Below are 14,797 nucleotides of genomic sequence, written 5' to 3' on the forward strand. Positions count from 1 at the left end.
AAATGTTATCATTGGAGAAATTCAACTCGGCAGCACAGCAGTCCAATTACATAAATAACCTAAAAATACGGGGGATTCCTGAAGACACTTCAATTAATCTTCGCAACGTTTTCTGCAGCATAGCTACATCCTTTGGCTGCAGTGTAAAGGAAGAGGATATTTTTTCTGCCAAAAGATCTCCATTTTGCTCACAAATCAATCTTTACAATGATAAAAATGATTTTGGTGTGCTAATCAGATTTAAAACAAAAAAGTAAAAAGTTGAACTATTGGTCGCAGTAAAAATAAAACAAACAAATCAACTTAAAATAGGCGCCTTATTATCCCAGATTGAAAGAAACAAATATGTAAACGAACATTTAACCAGAAGAAATAAAATTATTTTAAGGGCAGCAAAAGAGTTCAAAAGACAATATAATTTTACTTTTTTATGGGTGCGAGACGCAAATTTTATAAAGAAAAGACGATGCCTCCAAGCCTATACAAATACAGCATATCTCAATTGAAAAAATATTTCCTAATTTTATGATTAATATTTTTTATAGACTGATTTACATTAGTAATTGTCATGTCACACACACATATACACACTAACACATACACATCACTGTTATACGCTTTTTCGCATGGTGGATTTATTAATCATGACCTTTATGAAGTTTCGCGAAGCTACCTCACACTATCACTTTTATAGCAATGACAGAGTCAAAATTACATATTTTTTATCAGAACGCTCGCGGCGTCCGCTCTAAAACATACAAATTCTCACATAATGTTCTAGCCAATGATTTTGATATTATTTGCATAATAGGGACATGGTTGTTAAATAGTACAAATGATGAAGAATTGATAGACTCTCGCTACAACTTCACAGGATACATAGAGACCAAGGGCGGTCGGTCTATGTGTGCAATGAAGCGCTGAACCGGTGAAATAATACGCAATACTTAAAGCACATATCCGCAAACATGACTTCAAAAAATATAAAATACTTATATGCATGGATGAAAATTTAATGTAAACAAATATTTAAAAAATTTGGATTAATATGTATATTGACAAAAATACGAGTATTTTTATCAACAAACGCGCGAACTAATATGAGTCAATGGTCATACTTTAGGATCCAATTCATCACGGTGCGCTTTAGGGGGCGCACCAAACGGGTCCTATGAAACACATAAGAAGAAAGAGTGAAGTTGCTGGATCGTGAGACAGAGATACTTCCATACGATCTCCTTTGCCCTGATCTCGAGTATCTGAGCGGCGCTCTAACCCTTACGAGCGTTCCCGAATATTGGCGGAAATGCCCGATAAGTCCGATGACAATTTATCTTATCTGTTTATCTGTTTACGTTTCTGAATTTCGTGGCTTGCGAGTTTGTTTTAAAATAAAGTACTAAGGTTTTATTGTTAATTTGTTTTTTTTTTTTGTGAAAATGTGTAATACGAGTATTGTCTGAATATTATGATAACAATGAACATTGATTGAACAACAGTTTTTTGAAAACTTTTAACTAGTGTTGTGGCTTTGAGTTTTACGGTCTATAACAGTGATTAACTAACCTATAGAAATAAAAAAATCCTTTTATCAAAGACATTATCTCATATCAGTTACTAACTAAGATTCAGTTATTAGCGCAATTAATAATTATAATGTAGAATACATTTTAAAAAATCATTTATCATTTGATCAAAAAACTCGCAATTAAAACTCATGGTCCGCCTAAAACTAAAATTTAGAAATTAAACAACAGTGCAAGTCAAAAAATAAAAGTTGAGTTCGTTCTTTTAATTTTGATTTATAAAAGAAAGCTTTCTGGCTATGGGGATGTTATAAACTAAATAGTTTTTTTTGTTTTCCGTGTTTAATTTACGACGGTGGTTCGATTTGAGCAGTAAACGGTTTTAAAGATTTAACTCAGTTGTCTCAAAAGGTAAAAACACATCGATCTTTTTTACGTTTATTTACGTACAAGCAAAAAAATCGCCAATTATTTCCATAGGCTTATTATGTTCATTGCTACGCGCATCAACTCAATTTAATAATTCGGAATGCTAGGTCTGAAAATAATGAGCTTCAACGATTTTTCGCTAATCTACAAGCATTCCTAATTTTTTTTTCAGTTCGCCTAAACGTACTGAAATTCTCAGTCAAAAAGTTAACAAAAAAATTCCCTCAGCACCACAAACACGATGGAATTTTTATTCAAGAACAGTCAAAACCATCTATACGTTCACCGATTTGTTAATTGAGTGTATGGATCATATTTTAAAATCAAATAAGAATGATATCTCAACAATAAATCAAGCCAATATGTTATTACGCTACTTAAAAGACAAGTCATTTTTATACTGGTTGAATTTTTCCCAGAAAATCTTACCACAATGCTACATTTTATTTCAACAACTTCAAAAACGAAACATAGACCCTTTGTCAATTAAGAAATATAAATCTGATTTTGAAATGCCTATACAAACTTTACGCGAATTTTCAGATGAATTTGATGAGCCTCCGAGTAAAATAATTAAAACCACTACACACATTTTACTGTCCACATTTTGCAAAGAAGTATGTGTTATTATTTGAGTTCAAATAAAACACAGATTTGACTTGTATAACCATCTAATTACTGCACAATTGTTCTTCTGCGAAAACTTTGCAAAATATCGTTACGATTTTCCTAAAAATGTTTTCAAAACTCTCGTTTAGACGTACGATGTTTTGGATAAATTTAAATTAAAAAATGAAATTACAATTTACGATCGAGACGATTTTGGAAAGTCTTTTTCCGAATGTGTAAAATTATTTTGTACAATCCCCATGACTTCTGTTAAAAACGAACATTGTTTTTCCACATTAAAGAGAGTTAAAACATTTTGAAGAAACACAATGTCACAGGACCGTCTCAACGCATTGTCAGTGCTAAATTATCGAAAGAAAATGAATTCAGACCATACTGGATTTTAATTCTCGTGTAATTGAAGTGTTCGGAAATAAAAGAACGACGAATTGAGCTTTTCTACAAAAAATAAGTACGTTTAATTTGTATGAATATTTTTCCTATTGAAACAATCTCTACAATAGATAATAAGAAAATTGATGTGGAATGTTGAAAAATGATATCTGAAATAGCCTAGGTTAAAAATCATCCTTATAAGGCACTTAGGGAAAAAGCATAAGTTACACACTGTGAACCGTCATATTGTTTAGCCAGTGGCCGCCACTGATAGAGACACAGCTAAATTCGATAAGTAGGTATACTAGTAGAGGGGTAATGATAGCAATAAAAGAACACTATAACGTATCATTGCACAACTCGAGGAAAACTGATGCCGAAGATAATTTAGCCAACTTTAGTGCCACCCGAACTCGGTAAGTCTTGCTTAAAAATCGGTCTATGTTGTTCCTACCTTCCAGGGATTGGTCCTTAGGCCGAATGTCTAATATAATCTCATACAGATAGAATATGTGAACTGACAATAAACCACCCTGAAGATATTTTCCTTGTAATAGGGCACTACAACTTGCCCAATATTGATTGAAAATCTTAAGATTACGGATACCCACAAAATTAAAACATGTCTCGAAATATCTTCTGTGGTATACACCGCCTCATATGCAAATAAAAACGGAAAAATTTAAGTTCCTTAAACGATCTAAACGGTTTAATAATTCTGTGGGCTATTTGACATTTTCATTACTGCGAAAAATATAAAAGAATATCAACTCATGTGTACAAAAACTATATTTCTTCTGTCAAATCTGGGATTCAGAAAAATGTAAAAAAATTATGCTCTCATGTTAAAAGTTTAAAAAATTCACCAGTGATTCCTGACCCGATGAATTATGGTGATGTCACTGCACAAGATGGAATTGCTATTGCTAATTTGTTTTCAAACTTCTTTGCCTCCGTATTTTTTAATAATCAAAATACACACACTGGTAGTAATATTAATCATTCCCAAGAAATAAACGATTATCCTAAATCTTACAATTTAATACAATCTATGGCCATTTACGATGATACAACTTTGAAATATTTGTCAAAAATAAAGATTTCAAAATGCCCTGGCAATGATGAATTGGCTGGTACACTAACCTCTCCCCCAATCAGCTCTACAATTTGCAAGTCTCTCAAGGAGGCAGTATTTCCACAAGAATGGAAGACTGCCCGTGTAACTCCTATACATAAAAGTGATAATAAGCATGATAATTCAAATTACAATAATTTAATTACAAGCTTCTTACATGAGTACATGGACCAAAAGTTACAAATTGATGTTATTTATACCAATTATTCTAAAGCGTTCGACCTTGTGGATCATTTACTTCTAATTTCAAAAATCCAGTTGCAAGGTGTGCATGGAGATCTCTTAAGATGGATACAATCATATTTAAATAACCGTCACCAAATAGTTATGGTTAAGGGATTTTTATCGAATTCAATAAAATGCGTATCTGGTGTACCGCAAGGCTCCCACCTTGGTCATTTGCTTTTCATCTTGTTTGTTAACGATATGGGAAAATATTTCTAAAACAGTCAGTTTCTGATGTTTGCGGATAATATGAAAATATACAAATCTGTTTGCTCAGAATCTGATTACCAAGCTTTGCAGAAGGATTCGGATTGTCTTACGAACTATTGTACAAAAAAATAATTTATATCTTAATACGCCCAAATGCTTCTCATTGACATTTATTTGAAAATCGAATAAAATATCTAATTCTTATTTACGAGTAAAACCTAATGAAAACATTGGTTCTTACACTCAATGTAGGGATCTTGAAAAATTCTTGACTAGAAACTGCTACTTAACAAACATATAAATCATTTAAAATGCTTGTGTTCATCCTTTGGATAAGTAAACAATTTAAAAATATGAACACATTCCTAACAATATATAATGCATGATGCAGAAGTGCGCTGGAGTACGCGTCACCCATATGGAGTCCACAATTCGCTAAATACAAAAATAGCGTAGAGATGATACAAAATAAACTTTTTAAAAGACTCCAATAAAAATATGGTAACGTTCCGATTATGGCCACGCTTCAGAATATACGAAATTTATCAGATTTGATATTTCTATATAACATCATCAACGACAAAATTGACTGTCTTGATTTACTTTCCCTAATAAATTTATATGTACCATTTCCCTGTACAAGGCATACGCCCTTGTTTCAAATTAAGACATTCATATAAAACAAATGTAATAAAGAATTCACCAATCTTCCGAGCAATTACTTATTATACTGAAAATGAGCAACGATTAGATCTCGATATATTTCACGACTCGGTATGGCAGTACAAAAAGAAGTTAAAGGTAGTTTTGTAAAAATTATTCATACTCCAATTTATTTACATATTTTTTTATATTTACCTTTTTTATGTTATTATTATATGAATAAATAACTTCATTATTGATGTTATTAAATAATCATCCTATATATTTACATATTACACATACATGCATGTAATCATATATTATGTATGTGTGTGTATGAGTACTTACAAATACATAAATTTTGTTTTTTTTTGTATGTTTTTTTATTTTAATTTTAGGCCGGAGCGTTCTCAACAATTTTATACAGATCGATAAGGTCGTTGATAGGTTTCCTCATTATCTAAGGTTTTTTTAAAAAAGCATTCGTTCAATAAGTCTACTTATATTTATTTATTTATTCTATATTATTTGGGAAATCCACAGTTCTACATACATATTTATAGTAAACAAACAGATAGAGTATATAAACTCAGAACTAATAACAGATTTTCATAAAGTATACAAAGTTAGTACAGAAAATATATTACATATTAAATGAACACATATAAGTTTATACATATAAAAATGTTATTTTCATGTAGTCGTAAATATTTTTCAATAATCAAAGATTTTTTTATATTTTTTTAAGAACAGTAAGTTATTGTAAATTGGGCGGGATTAGGACAAGAATGCTTGAAGAGAGGATAAGGAGGGGAAAGGAGATGTACATATTTATTATTATAATGTCTACTAAGTTACATAATGCATTTTTAGTGTAAATTTTAAATCTGACAGAGTGATGTTTGTGTAATCTATATCTTTCAATTTTGTATTGTACACTGAAAAAGTCCTACGAAAAAAAGCACTTTTAACATACGATGTTTATTGGTACATGAAACAGGTGGTACCGTCTATAAATCCTGGCTGGTACGTGAATTGTTATTAAACTAAGTAGTTCTGTACAGTCAACTAATCCTGTCATAATTTTGTAAAGCAGTAGTTATATTCACTACGCATTGTCAAATACGTAGAATACTCACATACATACACCCTCACACACCCATACACATATACACACACCCTCACAAAATATATATATATACGATATATACTCACCCTCACTAATTTGTGCAATAATAAAACTGATACACTTAAACAAGTACCTACTTTGCATAAATATTATTGTGTTGTAATTAGGCGGGGTTTATTTAATTTAAGCGGGCTCCTTGGTAAAATGGTCAAGACGCTTGACTCACGCACGGAAGGTTCCAGGTTCGATTCCCGGTGAGAACACAAACATTAAATGTGATTTTTCTCAAGCCTGCGTGTTCTGTGATGTAATGCATCACTATAACTGGGCCTCCTGGCCTGTCGTGGTGCAAAAATAAAATTACAAATAGAAAAGTTATCTTCATAATGTAATTGATACACATTATATTTATATTTCTACTGACATATTGAAACAATTGTTTAAAATCTTTAATGTGTTATTTTTTGTGAGAAAAATAAAACAAAAAATAAGTGGACTTATAATTATTTTGATTTATTTGTAAATGGGTCTTTTTGACATGGTTGTTGTTATGGTAGTATGCGTGATATATGCGACTTCATGAGGTGAATTTAAATTAATAGCTCGACTTCTTTAAAAACAGTAACTAGCAAAATAAAATCAATTATATAATAATTTATTTTTGTTTTTTGAAAATGTTTTACACCACTGACGGAAAAATGCAACAGCAAGTTCCTAAATTTATTTACCTTTCAGAGGATTATGACGTCAGCAACAATCCGGTTAGACTTTTATTGCCCGGATTAACAACAACGATATATCGTTGAGTGGCAGTATAGGGGTTTAATATGAAAATCTATTCCACAATGATACGCCATAAAACATAACCATTTCATTATTATTTTTTACTAACTAATACGACCGTACACTTGCATGCTTTTTTTCGTATTGTATTTAGTAATATACAGAAAACTACAATTTTATAACCCTGGACGAACGTTTTCAAATTGATATTCTCAGGTAAATACCCTGAAAAATTAAATCGAGTGGAGATTAGCCTGCTTTGTAGTGTAGTGGTTGATGTGTTTGCCACCCACGCTTAAGATTCCGATTTCTATTCCAGTAAGGTCAACGTGGATTATTCAGTATTTGGGCATTCGATTGTTACTTTTTTAACAGAGAAATCCCCAAATACTTTATATTAATAAATACACTGTCTTATTAAAGACAGTGTAAAATATTATTTTTCATAAATATAATACAAAAAAAGAATGAAATAAGGCTGCCATTTCAAAAAACACATAATCCCAAAATAGCATTATTTATAAAAGTTTAAAAATGTATGAAGAGACGCCTGAATTTATGAAGAATGAAAAGAGTATGAATGAATTTTTAAATATATATTCTGTTTACCTTAAGATTATGTTAATTGATATGTTATTAAAGTAAACGTAAATATTTGTTTTTTTAATTGTAATATAAGCTAGCAGAAATAAATCAAAAAAGTCAAATGACCACACTCCCAAAATAATTCTTCGACACCTATTCTCAAAACGCAGTACTTTGCTGTTTTAGACCCTAGTGAGGTACCACTATTCGCATCCGTATAGGAGAACATGTGTAAAGCAGGCGTTTTATGGACAGCGTTCACTCTTGAATTCGGCGCATGCTATTCCTAGCCGCACTCCCAGTTGTTTTTAAAAGCTGCATGTTTCCGGAGCAGGTACAATAGAAAAGAATATACTTAATTACTATACTTGTTAATTTTAATTATGTATTCAAATAGCCTAGCTTAGAACGGGGTTTGTACCCTTGTTAGCCAGGCAAAGTTTTCAACAAAAAAATATAAATATAATAAAATGTATAAATAAATAAATATAGAAAAATTACTTCCATATTTCTTATTCTAAGATGATTTTCATATCTATTAAAATATTTGTTAATCTAGATTATAGTAACATATTACAACAGAGATGAAGAACATTTAAGAGAAGGTAATATAGAAGTCCAGGCATCTACAGGGCTTATGACCTGTCAATGGTTGGTTTAAGTGGCCACTTTACACACTGTGTAACATTCACCATTCTGCCTATATAGGCAGAATGGTGAATATAGATGTTCAAATATTTGAACATCTATATTCCTTCAATTCTTTCATCTGTTGATGTTTGTGAAGTTAAAGAGCTGAAACCTTTATTTATGCATGTGAGATTCAACTAATTGAATTATTTCACCTACATACTAGACAACGCCGGAAAAAATTTTTTTTTCAATTTCTATACTTCTTCATGGACCAGGTAATTTATCAACAATATTTTGAGTTTGTCCAAATTTTTGTAGACAAGGACTGGATTCAACTCCCCGGGGAGCTGTTTATATTATCATATGTCAATATAATATAATACTATGTTAATATAAACAGCTCCCCAGGGAGTTGAATCCTGTCCTTGTCTACAAAAATTTGGACAAACTCAAAATATTGTTGCTAGATTATAGTGACTGACCGAAGTTTCGGTTTCTGTTTCGGCCAATAAAACAAATTTTAGCCGCATTTTTGGTTTCGGCAAAAAATTGGCTGAAACTTTGGCTCAGCCGAAACCTGCGGTTAAGATGTGTCAGATTACGTTCGGCTGTACTCGGGTGCGTCTTATGGCTCGTGACTAAGACCTATAATCCAACAATGTTTGAGTATGTCCAGGCTTCAAGCATTTGGACATACTCAAACATTGTTGAGTTAACTACCTGGTAAAATAAGAAGTATAAAAATTGGAAAATTGTTTTCAGGCGTTCCCTTGTGGGTGATTTGGTTCAGCCGGGTGAATCTCACCCACGTGATAAAGGTTTCAGCTCTTTTACTTCACAAAAGTCAACAGATGGAAGAGATGACGAAATGTGGATGTTCAAACAATGTTCAGAATGGTGAATGTTACTCTGTGTGTAAAGTTGCCACTTAAACCAACCAGTGACAGGTCATAAGCCCTGTAAATGCCGAGAATTCTATATTCCCTTCTTTAAAATGTTTTCCCTCTCTGTTAAAATAAATTTGAAGACCTTTAATATTAATATTTTTGTAATTCCTTTAGTTAATAAGTTAATGTTCCCATAGCGTACACTGAAGAACTGTTACATGTAAATAAACAAATTTATAACTTATATTTCATTGTATATTTTATTTAACTATTATTTTAATGATCTCGTAAGGTTTAACAATAAAAACGCCTTATTTAAGGCGTTATAAAGTGACTTTTGACTTATTTAAATTGATGAGTCTCGGTTCTGGTTTCGGCAGAAAGTCTTGTTATCGTCTCTTTAAGGCTTTGGTTCCCGAACAGTGCCAGTGGTCCGCTACAGCTTAAATATGGGGCGCGAAAGATTTTTAAAAAACAGTGCCATTCGCCGTGAGTATAAGCGAGCCAGAATATAACAAAACAGATGCTAAAATTGACCAAAAACTGATTGACAACCTTTATAGCACTAGTGCTGGAGAAGTTGCAGAAGAAATCCAGGAAGAGCTCATTGAATTCCAAAATAAAAGGAACTGTAAGGACGCATTTGAATCTGAAGTTTTGGGGTAAAAAAGCAATTTCGTACACTGAAATTTGAGAAATCGCTTCCAGCTATCTTAAGTTTTTCTCTTTTTCTCTTCTTTTTCTATTCTTTTTCTCTTCTTTTTCTCTTCTTTTTCTCTTCTTTTTCTACTTAAGAAAAAGACCAGGAATCGATTAAAAGTAAATGAGGATATGCGTGTAGCTTTGAGTAATAATATTAGCTCTAGGATTCCCGAACTTGTACAGAATTTGCAAGCTCGAAAATCACATTGATGCAAACCTAGTTTAATTTTCATTAAAAAAAAAATTCTATTAAAATATTACTGTTAAAAATAATTAGTTTTGAGTTAAATGAATTTGTTGCAACAGAGAGGGAAAACATTTTTAAGAATTGAATATAGGAGCCTAGGCATTTACAAGACTTATGGCCTGTCATTGGCTAGTTTAAGTGACCACTTATCCAGCCTGTCTAAAACATTTGGACTTACTCAATACATTTTTAAATGAATATGTTTAAAGTGTTTATTAAAGTTTATTTTTCGACGGACACAGTTTATTTCTCTTGAACCTTGTTGTCCACGCTAACAAAAAAATGAATGTGGTCCCTGGTCAAAAAAAGATTTGGAACCACTGCTTTAAGAAGTTATTAGCAAGAGTATTTTCAAAACAATAATTAATGATTAAAATCAGTTGTCTCCAACATAAGTAGGTTCTAAGTATCCATACGACCCAAAAAGTATTTTCAGGCGTTGCCAAGTAGGTGAAATAATTTTAAAGATTCTTACCTACAACAATAAAGGTTTTATTTTTTTAGTTTTAAAAACAACGGATAAAACAGTTGACGGAATGTGGATGTTCAAACATAGGCAAAATGGTGAATGTTACACAATGCTTATCACGTAAACCAGCCAATGACAGGTCGTAAGCCTTGTAAATGCCTAGACTTCCATATTCCCTTCTCAAAATGATAATAATAATGATAATGTTTTTACTCTCCTTTTGTATGAATTGTAATCAGTGTTTTTTGGTTTTCCCATATTATAAGAATATTTTTTTTGGTTTTGTGGAAGTAAGCATGGCTTTTAAAAGCGCGGGGATAATCAATTGGGCTCGATAAAGTTAACGCAACAGCCACCTTCCCATGCCCACTACTTTTGTTAATATATCGTTTTTGCTAAATCAATCGAGCAATCGATAAAATTCGATTCAAAATGGTATACGAGGAAAAAAATAGTGAGCGATGCCTTTATATTGAAAATAATTTATAATAATAACTCTATATGTTTATATATGCATAGGCGTAACTCACCTGTTTGATTAAAGTTGATTTACCTGCCAAAGTTTCTAAGAACTTGGCATATTCGGTGTGATGATATGTATGCGTACACTTATATTTGGTAAGCACTCGTCGATTTAGAGGATCTATTCCGGAATAATACACCGTCTTTAGTCCTAATATCTCACAAACTTCACTGGAACAATATTTATACGTACACATGCAACATTCTGAGATGCTATTTAACTCCACCAAAGCTCCTAGCGGGATTAATCACCGTGGACCAAGTATCCATTAAACTGCACACCGAATAATCACCAATCCATGATGCGCTTCTTCAAATTAACCAACGCGAGCCATGTGTCGAATAAAGGATTCGAAAAGTTATTTATAAGTTTTGTGTAAAAGCACCGAGCGCGGATTCACTGATCGAACGAACGTGACCCTGCAGGGACGACCAGCCGGCACAAGTCTCCGGCAGGCAATGAAGGAAAATGAATGCAGAATGCTTCAATTCTCCGAACTCTCGACGCAAGCGCTATTATTAAACAACCTCAAAACGGAAACGAGTAAAAAGCGAAGCTTTTCAACGCGCACCTTTTTTTCCGCGCTATAAAAGAGAATAACCCCCTGTTCTTGAACGTTATACTTTTCTTGTTTCTAAATGTACTCGGGTTCAAGTTTTGTAATAATATCTTTCATCATGATCGTCTGTTTATATTTTCTCAGTACACATAACTAAAAAACATGTACCTCATATTTCTAGGACTAAAAAAGTCGTGTAAAGCATATCTATTAGAAGAAATTATTATCAAATGGAAAATACTTGAAAGTAATCAATTCAATAAATAATTATAGAAAATTTCCACCTATTCTAATAAACAGGTAAATTGTAACTACTTAAATATCAGAATAGGTCTTGAAACATTTCAACAATAAGCACCCTCCTTTTACACTCACTATGATTAATCGGAACTTAGTCACCGAGTTCAATTTCCACATTTATTTTACTTTTTTTAATACTCGTACATACATAATTTTAATTCTGAGAAGTCCAACATGCAAATAATAACATAACAAAACTGTTTTTAATTAATTAAGACTTATGTTTAATATCTGTTAATCTCTGTGCTTAGGTGAGTGTATCAAATAGGGCCAGAACTCTGGACAGGTGTTTTCGACTCGATAACTACTCTCGAGTAAAGATAAGTTTGGCTCGTAGTGCAGTGGTTGGCGTCTTCACCTACCATCATCATGTGCTGTGTTCGATTCCTGGCAGAGTGGACGTGAGATATTGATTTCAAAGGTCATTTAAAGTGAAATATTTCATTGGCGGCCTCCGTGGTGTAGTGGCGGCCTCCGTGGTGTAGTGGTCAAGACGCTTGACTCACAGACGGAAGGTTCCGGGTTCGATTCCCGGTGAGAACACAAAAATTAAATGTGATTTTTCTCAAGCCTGGGTGTTCTGTGATGTAATTCACCGCTGTAATTGGGTCTCCTGGCCTGTTGTGGTGCAAAAATAAAATAAAATAAAATAAAATAAAAATTATTCCTGGACTGTCACCTGAAGCGTAAGACTGACTACCTTCCCATAATCCAACAGAAGATTGAAATACGCTGTATTATGTTCACCAATACAGTTCCATATGCACCATTGGGTGCGGAAAGGGAAATAATTATGATGCTGATGAATGTTTAAAATACTCTAGTAAGAATCCAGTCGGTTAATATGAGATATTTATCGAACTTTGGATATTTGCAACGCTACCCGACCATAGGACTGCAGGTAGGTATTATACGACGCACCTGCTTTTGTTCGTTCGTCGCCCTCCATGACTACAGTTTAATATAATATCGTATTATGAAAGTGCATGAAATAATCCTTAATATTTATATTTTAATATGAAAGAAAACTCTCCGAAATGATCGTTCAATGGGTTATTGAATATAATCAATTGATTTACACTGTTACCAAAATGTATTATTTAGTGTAACGAAGAGAATGTCGAAAAAATATCAACTTTTTGTCGGCCACGAATATTCTACCTACAACCAAAAAATAAAACCGGCGCGTAGCGGTGCGGCGTGGCGTTTTATAATGATATTGGGATATACATATTATATATTGTATATCGTTATGAAACGCCGCGCCGCGACGCCGACGCCACCGAACGAATATTGATACACTATAGGTACAAATACATCATATTCGTTTGTAAATCTGATCACAAAGGCGCAAATTCATAAAAGATCCATGTATCAGTTACCGTTTTACATTATTGAAACATATATGCCTTTATTTCCGGAATATAAAAAAAATTACTAACGTTAAAGGGAACCTACATAATATATTATTACATTGTTGAACTTTGTGTCCTATTTTAAATGAAAACCTAAAACTAGTAGGACTAAATATGAAATCGCTATGAACGGAGATATTCTGAAACAGATCGAAGAATTCGTATACATGGGAAGTATGTTTACGAGTGCCGGGAACAGGGTGAACGATGCACTTAAATTAACATTGGCAAATAAATATTTGTCCCAGAGGGCAAAATTATCGGTTCGTTCTGTTTTCCACCCTTATTTGTTAAAGCGAAGTATAGGATTGTAAAAACTAGTAAGAAAGTAGGTTGGCTAAAAGTAAGCACTCATGCTGTCAAAATATGATCTCTCGGGTGTATGTGTGATGTACGATAGGTGAAGGGGTAAATGTCTAGATTTGTGCTTTACGTAAGGCTAAGACCCTTGCATCAACAAAATCAATAAAAACTACTGCTTTGGTTTGGACGCGTAGAGCGAATGGACATCAAAATAACGGCTTAAATGATTTAGTTACGATGCGAATGTTGATGGACGCAGAAATTGGGGAAGACCGAGAAAGACGTGGCATGAGTAATGTCTGATTTGATCAACAAATACTTGAAAATGCACATGTCAAAAGTCGTAATCATCGTTCGTGATTGAGAAGATATTTATGCAAATGATTATTATTATTGTGAGTAATTCATACAGCGCAATTTTTGTGAAAATTACCCAAAGAGACATTCGAGACTTGAGACTGTCGGAATTTCAAGAGTCTCGAGACATTTTCAATTTCGAGACACTCAAAAGATGCTATTATCGAAATTTTGAAACCAGCAGTCGATTCTAAACGCTCTCTAAGGGATAAAGAACGCGTTCCACGTAAATCACACACTAATTTTAAAATGTATCCATAAAAGTACCATATTATGTAATACAATAATGAAAATGAAGGTCGAATTTTACAATATCAACGCTTGCGCCGGCAACACTAGGACTCCAAAGAAAAAACACACTCGCCAGGTCAAAACTGCATTTTTTTATTAGACTGAGGCTGGTTTAGAGCGCGCTGCTCGAATGTATGCTAAAGCTGTGCATATCTCATGTAGCTCTGCTAGAGCATAATGGTTGCTGGTTGTTGGCCGACTTCACTCTCAACTAGTTGTTGAATTAAAATGATTTTTATATAATACGAGCTGAACCCGGCAATGCTTTGCTATTACTAGATTTGAGTACATACTCGTATCTCGTATATATATTCAATGAGCACAATCGAAAGTTTTCTATCAGTTATTGTATTTACTCCAAATTCGATATGTACGCAAACATTATTATTTTGTGTTTCGGTTGACATAAGTTGTGAGAACAGAGAATTTTGATAAATAGGTA

At 32.9% G+C, this 14,797-nt stretch overlaps 1 protein-coding gene across 2 annotated transcripts in view; it reads right to left on the bottom strand.

The window, feature by feature from the left end:
* The window catches only part of LOC148277349 (carboxyl-terminal PDZ ligand of neuronal nitric oxide synthase protein), a 623,052-nt gene extending 611,461 nt beyond the window's left edge, over positions 1-11,591 (bottom strand). For both annotated transcript variants that reach the window (XM_088233001.1, XM_088232999.1), the window contains exon 1: positions 11,138-11,591. The gene's annotated coding sequence lies outside the window, so the exon portion shown is untranslated. The remainder of the gene's footprint in view (positions 1-11,137) is intronic.
* Positions 11,592-14,797: the final 3,206 nt, after the last annotated feature.

This window comes from Micrasema longulum, unplaced genomic scaffold, assembly GCF_059751315.1.
Source record: "Micrasema longulum isolate JH-2025_06_02 unplaced genomic scaffold, ASM5975131v1 h1tg001048l, whole genome shotgun sequence".
NCBI classification, from domain to species: domain Eukaryota; kingdom Metazoa; phylum Arthropoda; class Insecta; order Trichoptera; family Brachycentridae; genus Micrasema; species Micrasema longulum.